Source organism: Vipera berus (assembly GCF_964194415.1).
Source record: "Vipera berus genome assembly, chromosome: 3".
Taxonomy (NCBI): domain Eukaryota; kingdom Metazoa; phylum Chordata; class Lepidosauria; order Squamata; family Viperidae; genus Vipera; species Vipera berus.
The window spans coordinates 3,189,617-3,199,911 of record NC_138204.1 but is presented as its reverse complement, the minus strand read 5'-3'; the positions used below and the strand labels follow the sequence as shown (position 1 = coordinate 3,199,911).

Here is a 10,295-nt window from a genome sequence, read left to right as displayed (position 1 = left end):
GGTTTTTAATTTTTGCATTTCTTGTTTTAATTCCCTGTAAACTGCCCTGAGTCTTTCGGGAAAGGGCGGTATACAAATCCAATTAAATAAATAAATAAATAAATAAAATAGTGACTGTTCAAAGTTAACAATGGCTTATGACTTTTTTTTTTCACTCGAGCGTTGCAGGCTCCTCAGGGTCACGCGATCAAAATTCAGATGTTTGGCAGCTGACTCCTCTTTGTGATGGTCGCAGTGTCCCGATGTCACGCAATTCCTTTTTGCGACTTTCTGACAAGCCAAGTCAGTGGGGAAGCCTGATTTCCTTAACAACCAGGTTGCTATCTTAACACCTGCAGTGATTCACTTAACAACCCTTTGGCGAGAAATGGGGTGAAACTCACTTAACGAATGTCCTTGACTTATGGCCTCAGTTGAGCCCAGTTTCCGTTGCTAAGTGAGCATTGGCTCACGCTAAATGTTAGTTAAGTGAATTTTGCTCCACTCCATGAAATTTTTTGCCACCGTCATTAAATGAATCACTTCAGTTAGTAACCCAGTGCTTAAGCGAATGTAGTTCCCCTCTCCCATTCACTTTGCATGTCATAAGGTCACAACGGGGTCACGTGACCCCGGGACACTGCAACCGTCATAAATACGAGTCAGTTGCCAAGCACCTGAATTTTGATCACGTTACCACGGGGAGGCTGCAAGGGTCGTTAAGTCTGAAAAACGATCATAACTCCCCTTTTTCAGCGCAATTGTAACTTTGAACGGCCACAAAATGAACTCTTGTAAGTCACAACAGTTGTACACCGTTCGTAAAAATAGGGATTTATCTTTATCTGGTATGTTTTCACCAATGCAAGAGCTCTCTAAAACAGAGTTCTCAACTATGCCTACTTGAAGAGGGGTGGCCTTCAACTCCCAGAATTCCCCAGCCGCGGAATCGGAAGGCACCTTGGAGGTCATCTAGTCCAACCCCCTGCTCAGGCAGGAAACCCCATACCATTTAAGACCAAGGGTTGTCCAATCTCTTCTTAAAAACTTCCAGTGTACCAGAGGCAAGCAGTTCCACAGGTTAAGCCTTCTGTCAGGAAATTCCTCCTTCGTTCTAGGTTGCCTCTTCATGAGTTTCCATCCGCTGCTTTGTGGATATGACACATTCCCCCTCGGTGTAGAAAAACAGCACATCGGCCGAGTAAAATTACAAGCCTGCATTTTTCCTTGTCAGCGGGAATAACACAATCCGGCAGGAAGAAACCTAAGTCGGTCTTATTTAATTCCATTTATATCCCGCCCTTCTCCGAAGATTCAGGGCGGCTTACAAGCTTAGCAGGAGCCTTCATTCTATGTATATGCCTGCTTATTAGGGCTTTCCCCCCCCCCAAGCGGCATTATTACAAAGTCAGCTTAATTGCCCCCAACAGTCTGGGTCCTCATTTTACCTACCTCGGAAGGATGGAAGGCTGAGTCAACCTTGAGCCTGGTGGGACTCGAACCTGCACTAATTGCAGGCAGCTGGTGTTACTTAAGGAGGCCTTAGCCCACTGCTCCACCAAGGCTGCTAGAATAGAATAGAATAGAATAGAATAGAATAGAATAGAATAGAATAGAATAGAATAGGATAGGATAGGATAGGATAGGATAGGATAGGATAGGATAGGATAGGATAGGATAGGATAGGATAGGATAGGTTAGGATAGGATAGGAATAGGAATAGGAATAGGGAATGGAATGGAATGGAATGGTAAAAAGAGAAGACAAGAGAATAAGAAAATGGAATGGAATGGAATGGAATAGAATAGAATAACAGAGTTGGAAGGGACCTTGGAGGTCATCTAGTCCAACCCCCTGCCCAAGCAGGAGACCCTACTCCGCCCGTTCGTTTTGCTGCCCGCAGTCGGTTCGCCTCTCCGCTTACCACACTCACTTCGATGGGCCTCTGGTCTCTTGGCTGGGCCTCTCGGGCCCAGCTGGGCTTCCCCCAGCAGGCCACGTTCGCTGCAGGCCGCTGCCCTTGGTTGGCATTTTCCTCCTAATTTCTCCAAGCTGAAAGCCCCAGCGTGAATCCTCTCTCTACTTCAAGCCCACGCCGAACAGCAGCGCATAACTTACACGACTACCTGAATATCAATTATATCCATTGTGAGGTTCATGGTACAGTGGGACAACCACCGATTTTTTTTTTTGATCCCCAGCTGTCAAAAAGACCTTTTCCCGGGAGACGGAATAAAAGCAGGAGGCGTCTTTTAAAAAAAGGTACAAGTTATACGCAGCCCACACTTTTTGCTGGCTTAGGGAAAGAATACAGAGTCCTTCAAAAGAGGCAGATGGGAACAGCAGCCTGGATGGGTTTCTGGGTCTTTTACGAAGAAGGTGGCAGAGGAACAAGCTCTCTTGCACACAAGGGGTAGTGGGGCCTGTGATGCCACCTTTGTGAGTCTCCACAACTGCCTGGAGGCTTGAAAAGCTGACCCACCGGCTATTTTTCGGCTTCTGCTCCAGAAGGAAAGCGGTGGCAACCGATCTCAACCAAGCTGAGCTGTGGTGTAGGATGCTTTCCAATAATAGAGGTAGCCCCTGATTATGACTGGTTGCATAATGGCCGAAGTCACCATGGATTAAAAAAAAAGCACTGATGAAGTTCCCTAGTTTGGTGATGAAACGTCTGCAAGAAAACCACCAAGCTTAGACAGCACCAAGGATGCCATGATTCTCCTCCTCCTCTTCTTCCTCCTCCTCCTCCTCCACGGAGGTGGGTTGGGCTGAGAGAGAATGACTGGCCTAATATTACCCAGTTGTTTTCATGCCTAAGGCGGGACTAGAACTCACCGTCTCCTGGGGATTGGCCCAAAGTCACCCAGCCGGCTTTCATGCCTAAGGCGGGACTAGAACTCACGTCTCCGGGGATTGGCCAAGTCACCCAGCCGGCTTTTAGGCCTAAGGCAGGACTAGAACACAGAGTCTCCTGGTGATTGGCCCAAAGTCATCCAGCCAGCTTTCATGCCTAAGGCGGGACTAGAACTCACCGTCCCCTGGGGATTGGCCCAAAGTCACCCAGCCGGCTTTCATGCCTAAGGCGGGACTAGAACTCACGTCTCCGGGGATTGGCCAAGTCACCCAGCCGGCTTTTAGGCCTAAGGCAGGACTAGAACACAGAGTCTCCTGGTGATTGGCCCAAAGTCATCCAGCCAGCTTTCATGCCTAAGGCGGGACTAGAACTCACCGTCCCCTGGGGATTGGCCCAAAGTCACCCAGCCGGCTTTCATGCCTAAGGCGGGACTAGAACTCACGTCTCCGGGGATTGGCCAAGTCACCCAGCCAGCTTTCAGACCTAAGGCGGGACTAGAACTCACTGTCTCCTGGTGATTGGCCCAAAATCAGCCAGCCTAAAACGGAACTAGAACTCACTGTCTCCTGGGGATTGGCCCAAAGTCAGCCAGCCTACTTTTCTGCTAAGCCAGAGCTGAACTCATGGTCTCCTACTTCCCAGCCTGGTGCCATAACCGCCAGACCAAACTGGTTGTAGTTCGGTTATCTAGTTGGGTCGTGAAGCGTTTCCAAGTTAACAACGAAATTGACCCAGAAATCAAGAACACATCAGAACTAAAAAAAGTTTAGTTCATCTTAGAAGTTACGTCTGCTTCACTCTATCACCACCCTCCTCCAATACTTGACCACTTTTGACGCTTAAAACTGCTGCAGTGCCCCCATGTTCACGTGATCGAAATTCAGAGGCTGGGCAACGGGCAGGTACTTAGGACAGTTGCTGTGTCCCGGGGGTCACATGATCGCCATGTATTTTTTCAATAGAGTTGTGGATCAGCCTCAAAATCCTGGGAAATCACCCCGAAACAATTCATGCTAATACAGGTAAGTCCTCGACTTACGAGCACAACTGAGCCCAGAAACTGGTGTCGTTAAGTGAGACATGTGTTAAATGAGCTTTGCCCCATTTCGCCCCTTTTTTTGCCACATTTGTGAAGCGAATCGCCGCAGTCGTTAAAATTAGTCGCACGGTCGTTAAGCGAATCTGGCTTCCCCTGTGACTCCGCTTGTCAGGTCGCAAAAGGGGATCACAGGATACTGAAACCGTCGTAAATATGAACCGGTGGAATGTAAATCAGGTGACCCATGGGGAGGCTGCAGTGGTCGTTAAGTGTGGAAAACGGTCGTAAGTCCCTTTTTCCGCTGTCGTTGTAAGTTTGAACAGTCACTAAATGAAAAGTCGTAAGTCAAGGCCAGCCTGTACTGTTTTTCAAGCTTGGCAACTTTAAGATTGGTGGACTTCAACTGCCAGAATTTGTGGATTTCCAACTCCCAGGGAACTCTCTGGGAATTTATTTATTTGTTTGTTTAGATTTATATACCGCCCTTTTCCCGAGGGACTCAGGGCGGTTTACAGGGCAAATTAAAGCAGTGCAATGTACAAATTAAAATAAAATTAAATTAATAGCCCCAAAAGAGTTTAAAATTTAAAACCTTAAAATCCCTCAGTCCAGGCCAGCTAACTCAGCCAGGTTTTCAGGTCCCGGCGAAACGAGCGAAGGTCGGGGGCGATCCGGCGTTCCACAGGCAGTTGATTCCATAGGGCCGGCGCGCCCACCTCTGGGGATCGCCCGCCGGCACTCCCTGACCGGCGGGACCCTGAGGAGGCCCTCCCTGTGGGAGCGCACAGGACGATGGGAGGTTGATGCTGGCTGCAGGAGCTCCCAAAGATAGTCCGGACCCATGCCATTTAGGGCTTTATAGGTCATCACCAGCACCTTGAATCTCACCCGGAGGGCAACTGGAAGCCAATGCAGCTCGCGGAGAAGAGGCGTTACATGGGAGTATCGGGAGACCCCCATCACAACTCGGGCGGCTGCATTCTTCTGAATTGAAGTCCACAAGTCTTAAAGTTGCCAAGTTTGGGAGACCTCGGTGCTCAATCAAGGACTGGCCTCTTTAATTGGGCTTAAAGGAATTTTCTCTTATCCAAAGCTATCACCACTTTTCCATATTCAAGCTCAGTGGTGGCGAACCTATGGCACGCGTGCTAGAGGGGGCACTCTCTGTGGGCACGCGCGCCTCTCTCTTTGGCTACGTTTTTGCAGGGAAGAGCCATTTCTCAAGCCCCTTCCTAGCCAAAACAAGCCTCTGGAGTGAGCGCGCTGTTTTCACCTTTGAATTATATCAAATCTGACACCAGAAACAGACTGACAGATGACCTGAGTGCTGCATGTGTTGCTCTCAGACTTACAAAGTATGAGCCAAGGTTAGACAAAATACCAGCATGCATACAACAGCAAACATCACATTAATTGTTCAAAAGCATGCCAAATGCAAACTTTTACTTTTCAGTAAAAAGTTGTATCATTCAAAGCTTTGTTATTGTGTTTTTCATTTAAGACAAAAGATGTTAATGAACGAGTTGTTTTTTTCCCTAAACTAAAACCTCAGTATTCAGATTAAATTGCCGTGTTGGCACTTTGCGATAAATAAGTGGGTTTTGGGTTGCAGTTTGGGCACTCAGTCTCTAAAAGGTTTGCCGTCACTTCTGAAATCTGAAACAGACCCGCCTTCTCCTTGGCAAAGCTTGCCAGTGGTTAATACCTTTGCAAAGAGAGACAGAGAGACAAAAAAGGAGAGGCTGGACAGGTGAAAAATACAGGTAGTCCTCAACTTACAACAGCTCGTTTAGCGACCATTCAAAGTTACGACAACCCTGGGAAAACTGACATGGCTGTTTTTCACACAACGGTTGCAGCCTCCCCAGGGTCACGTGATCAAAATCCAGACGCCTGACAACTGACTCATAGTTATGACGGTCGCAGATCCCGGGGGGGGGGTGTCACGCGATCCCCTTTTGCGACCTTCCAACAAGCAAAGCCAACGGGGAAAGCTGGATTCACTTAACAACTGTGTTACTGACTTAATAACGGCAGTGATGCACTTCAGAATCGTGGCAGATAAGATCATAAAAGGGGGCAAAATTCACTTTAAGAAATGTCTCGCTTAGCAACAAAAATTTGGGGCTCAATCGTAAGTTGAGGACCACCTGCAAATATTTAACCTACCTTCATTTTTCGTTTAAAAACGGCTGGGCTTTTTCCCCCACGATGGTGTTGCCGCATTCAGGGGCAATAGATCCAGGTTTAAATCTAGCTTGTTCCTCAGTCCCTTCCAGCTCTATGCTGATTATTATTAGATTCCCTTCCTTCCAGTTTACAGACATCCTGCTGCGTTAAGAGGATGGATGGAGGGCCGGATCGCGCCCACTCAGCAAAGACGGGCGGACGTCACAGTGCTGGTCCCTATCCAGCATCTTGCTCTACTGCAGTGTTTCTGAACCTTGGTTACTTTAAGATGAATAGAACAGAGTAGAGCTGGAAGGGACCTTGGAGGTCTTCTAGTCTAGCCCCCCCCCCCCCCCCCGCTCAAGCAGGAGAACTGATACCATTCCAGACAGGTGATTGTCTAGCCTCTTCTTGAAAACCTCCAGTGATGGAGTGCCCTTATACCCTTAATTAAGGGATCTTTCAGCCTATCAATTCCTTGGGGCACTAAGCTTCTACTTGAATTATTGCTCCCTTCTGTAACTAATAAAATCCTCCCAAAAAGCATACAGTTTATTTTCCCAGTACTATTGCTAACTCACACCAAGCTACGTAAAGGATTTTCCATCCATATTTTCCCCTCCCTCTGCCCAGAAATAGAATAGAAATGTAGAATAATTTAATTTAATTTAATTTAATAATATTTATATACCGCCCTTCTCCCTGAGGACTCAGGGCGGTTCACAGGGCAGAATAAAATACTAAATACAAACGTTAAAACAAGATTAAATAATTGCCCATATTAAAACAGTTGGAATCAAGTTCTAAAACACCAAGTTAAAATTAAAACACAAGACTAAAAACCCCACCAATCCCCATCAGGCTAGGCCGGCTTGAACAAACAGAAACGTCTTGAGATCGCGACGAAAGGAGCGAAGATCGGGCGCCATCCGGAGCTCTACCGGTAGCTGATTCCACAGCTCCGGAGCGCCCACAGAGAAGGATCTCCCCCTGGGGACCACCAATCGACATTCTCTGATCGGTGGCACCCTGAGGAGGCCCTCTCTGTGGGAACGCACAGGGCGCAGGGAGCTTGATGCCGGCAGCAGATGTTCCCTAAGGTACTCCGGCCCCATGCCATGAAGGGCTTTAAACACTGTTACCAGTACCTTGAATCTCACCCGGAAGACAACTGGCAACCAATGCAGCTCACGGAGCAGCGGTGTAACGTGGGAGTATCGGGAGACTCCCAACACAACTCTCGCGGCTGCATTCTGTACCAGTTGGAGCTTCCGGGTGGTCCTCAAGGGCAGCCCCATGTAGAGAGCGTTGCAGTAGTCTAGACGAGAGGACACGAGCGCATGAGTGACCGTGCACAAATCATCCCGGCTAAGATAGGGCCGCAACTGGCGCACCAGGCGAACCTGGGCGAAGGCCCCCCTAGTCACAGCTCCTATATGGTCTTCCAGGGTGAGCCGTGAATCTAGGAGGACTCCCAAGTTGCGAGCCCTATCTACGGGGGGTAATAGTTCACCCCCCATAGCCAAAGGTGGAACATCCGAATAAACCCGGGATGAAGGTATGCAGAGCCACTCAGTCTTGTCGGGGTTGAGCTGGAGTCTGTTCCTCCCCATCCAGACCCGAACCGCCTCCAGGCACCGGGACATCACGTTGAGGGCATCACTGGGGTGGTTTGGGGTCGAAAGGAAAAGTTGGGTATCATCAGCGTACTGATGATACCCAACTCCAAAGCCACGAATGATCTCACCCAGCGGTTTCATGTAGATGTTGAACAGGAGAGGCGAGAGGACCGACCCCTGAGGAACTCCACAAATGAGAGACCTCGCGGTCGACCTCTGCCCTCCTGCCAACACCGACTGCGAACGTCCCCGGAGATAGGAGGAGAACCACTGTAAAACTGTGCCTCCCACTCCCAATCCCCTGAGACGCCGCAGCAAGATACCATGGTCGATGGTATCGAAAGCCGCCGAGAGGTCTAATAGGACTAGAACAGAGGAATATCCCCTGTCCCGAGCCCTCCAGAGATCATTCACCAGCGCGACCAATGCCGTCTCCGTGCTGTGCCCGGGCCTGAAACCCGATTGGTACGGGTCTAGATAATCCGCTTCATCCAGGACCAGAGGGAGCTGATGCGCCACCACACTCTCAACAACCTTCGCAAGAAAGCGAAGGTTGGAGACAGGACGAAAGTTGTTTAATACAGCTGGGTCCAAGGCAGGCTTCTTGAGGAGAGGCCTCACCACCGCCTCTTTCAAGACGGCGGGGAAGCAACCCTCACTCAGAGAAGCCGATATAACTGCCTGGAACCAGCTGCGTGTCCTCTCCCGGGCTGCATAGACCAGCCAGGAAGGGCACGGGTCCAATAAACACGTGGTGGTGCTCAGCCTCCCCATGATCCTGTCCACTTCCTCCGGAGTCACAGAATCAAACTCCTCCCAGATGATATCGACAAGACCGCCAGTGTCCTGATCGTCAGACTCTGCCCAGTCAGAGTCCAGACCGGTCCGAATCCGAGCGATTTTGTCCGACAGATGTTGGTTAAACTCCTCGGCACGACCCTGCAAGGGATCCTCCCTCACCTCCTGATTTAGGAGGGAGCGAGTCACCCTAAACAGGGCGGCCGGGCGATTATCTGCGGACGCGATAAGGGTGGCGAAGTGGTTAGACCTCGCCTCCCTTATCGCAGCGAGATAAGACCTAATGTAGGCTCTTAGTCGCAATCGGTCGGATTCGGATCGGCTGGACCTCCAACCGCTCTCTAGGCCCCGTCTCCGACGCTTCATCTCCCGAAGCTCCGCAGAGAACCATGGAGCTCGACGGGATCTGCACCGGGTCAGGGGCCGCAGGGGTACAACTCGGTCAAGAGCCTCAGTGGCCATCCTTTCCCAGGCTTCCACTAAGGCATCTGCCGAGCTGTGAGCAAGGGAGGCAGGTGGGGACCCCAGCGCTGCCTGGAACCTCTGGGGATCCATTAAGCGTCTGGGGCGGTACCATTTAATTGGTTCCAAGCACCCACGGCGGGGGGTGGCAAAACGGAAGACCAGCCGCAGGAGATGATGATCGGTCCATGACAGGGGCATAATAATTGGGGAGCCCCCACCAAGATCATCTAACCACCGTCCAGATAAAAAAACTAGGTCAAGGGTGTGGCCTCCCTCATGAGTCGGTCCCGAAATTACTTGCGTCAGGTCCATGGCCGTCATGGAAGCCATGAACTCCCGAGCCAACTCAGATGATCCTCCCAGCGATGGTAGATTGAAGTCCCCCAAAACTATAAGTTTCGGGAACTCAACCACCAACCCAGAGAGGACATCGAGCAGCTCAGGCAGGGCTGCTGCTGCGTGACTAGGCGAAAGGTACACCAGCAGCAAGCCCAACTGCGCACCAGGGCCGCATCTCAAAAAGAGAGACTCACACCCGACTATCTGAGGAACAGTGGCCTCCCGCGGACACAAGGTCTCCCTCATAACAACAGCCACACCCCCACCCCTACCCTGAGCCCGAGGCCGGTGCAGCACCCGGAAATCTGGTGGGCAAAGGTCAACCAGAGGAATCCCGCCCTCTGGGCCCAACCAAGTCTCCGTGATGCAAGCCAGGTCCGCCTGCTCACCCTCGACCAGATCACGAACGAGAGGAGCCTTCTTAGAGACGGACCTGGCATTCAAATACACCAGCCGGAGCTCAGGGGGCTGCACACCCTCACTCCCGGGACCTTGGGGTAGAGCCAGAGGGTCGGAGTGCCTCACCGCTTGTAAGCAGCGGAGAGGCCTTCCCTGAGATCGATACGGCCCTCTGCTCCTACATCTGCTGCCATTCCCTGATGTCGTGGGAATAGGTAGCCCCACGACCAGCCCTGGAGCCCCGGAGGTGACCGACCCCCGCTCCTCCCCCCTGCGATCTCCATCGGCCCTAGCCAGAACAGCGGTAGTTGGATAGCCCCCCTTATCCAAACAACCAAAAGAACCCTCCCGCCTCCCTAACCCCCTAAAAAATTTTGAAAGAAAAATAATCAGGGGCCTCTTATTAGGTCTACGTCGAAGGCCCCTACCCGTGCCCAGCCAACTCTCAGGGTCCCAATAAATGGGCCCTTCCTCGAGGTTATAATCGGCTGGCAAGGCGGGTCGCACCCAGGAGAGGGGAGCACCCCTGAGGGCGCACAAGTCCGTGGAAGAATATTTAAAGGAAGGCATAAATAGCAGTCCGGATCGCAGGCAGTCCATAGATAATAGTCCATAAGGAGGATCTATTCAGAGA

The 10,295-nt window shown here is 50.7% G+C and overlaps 1 long non-coding RNA gene across 1 annotated transcript in view; it reads left to right on the top strand.

The window, feature by feature from the left end:
* Positions 1-10,295, top strand: part of LOC308665726 — a 183,002-nt gene that overhangs the window by 116,544 nt on the left and 56,163 nt on the right. The gene's annotated exons all lie outside the window — the stretch shown is intronic.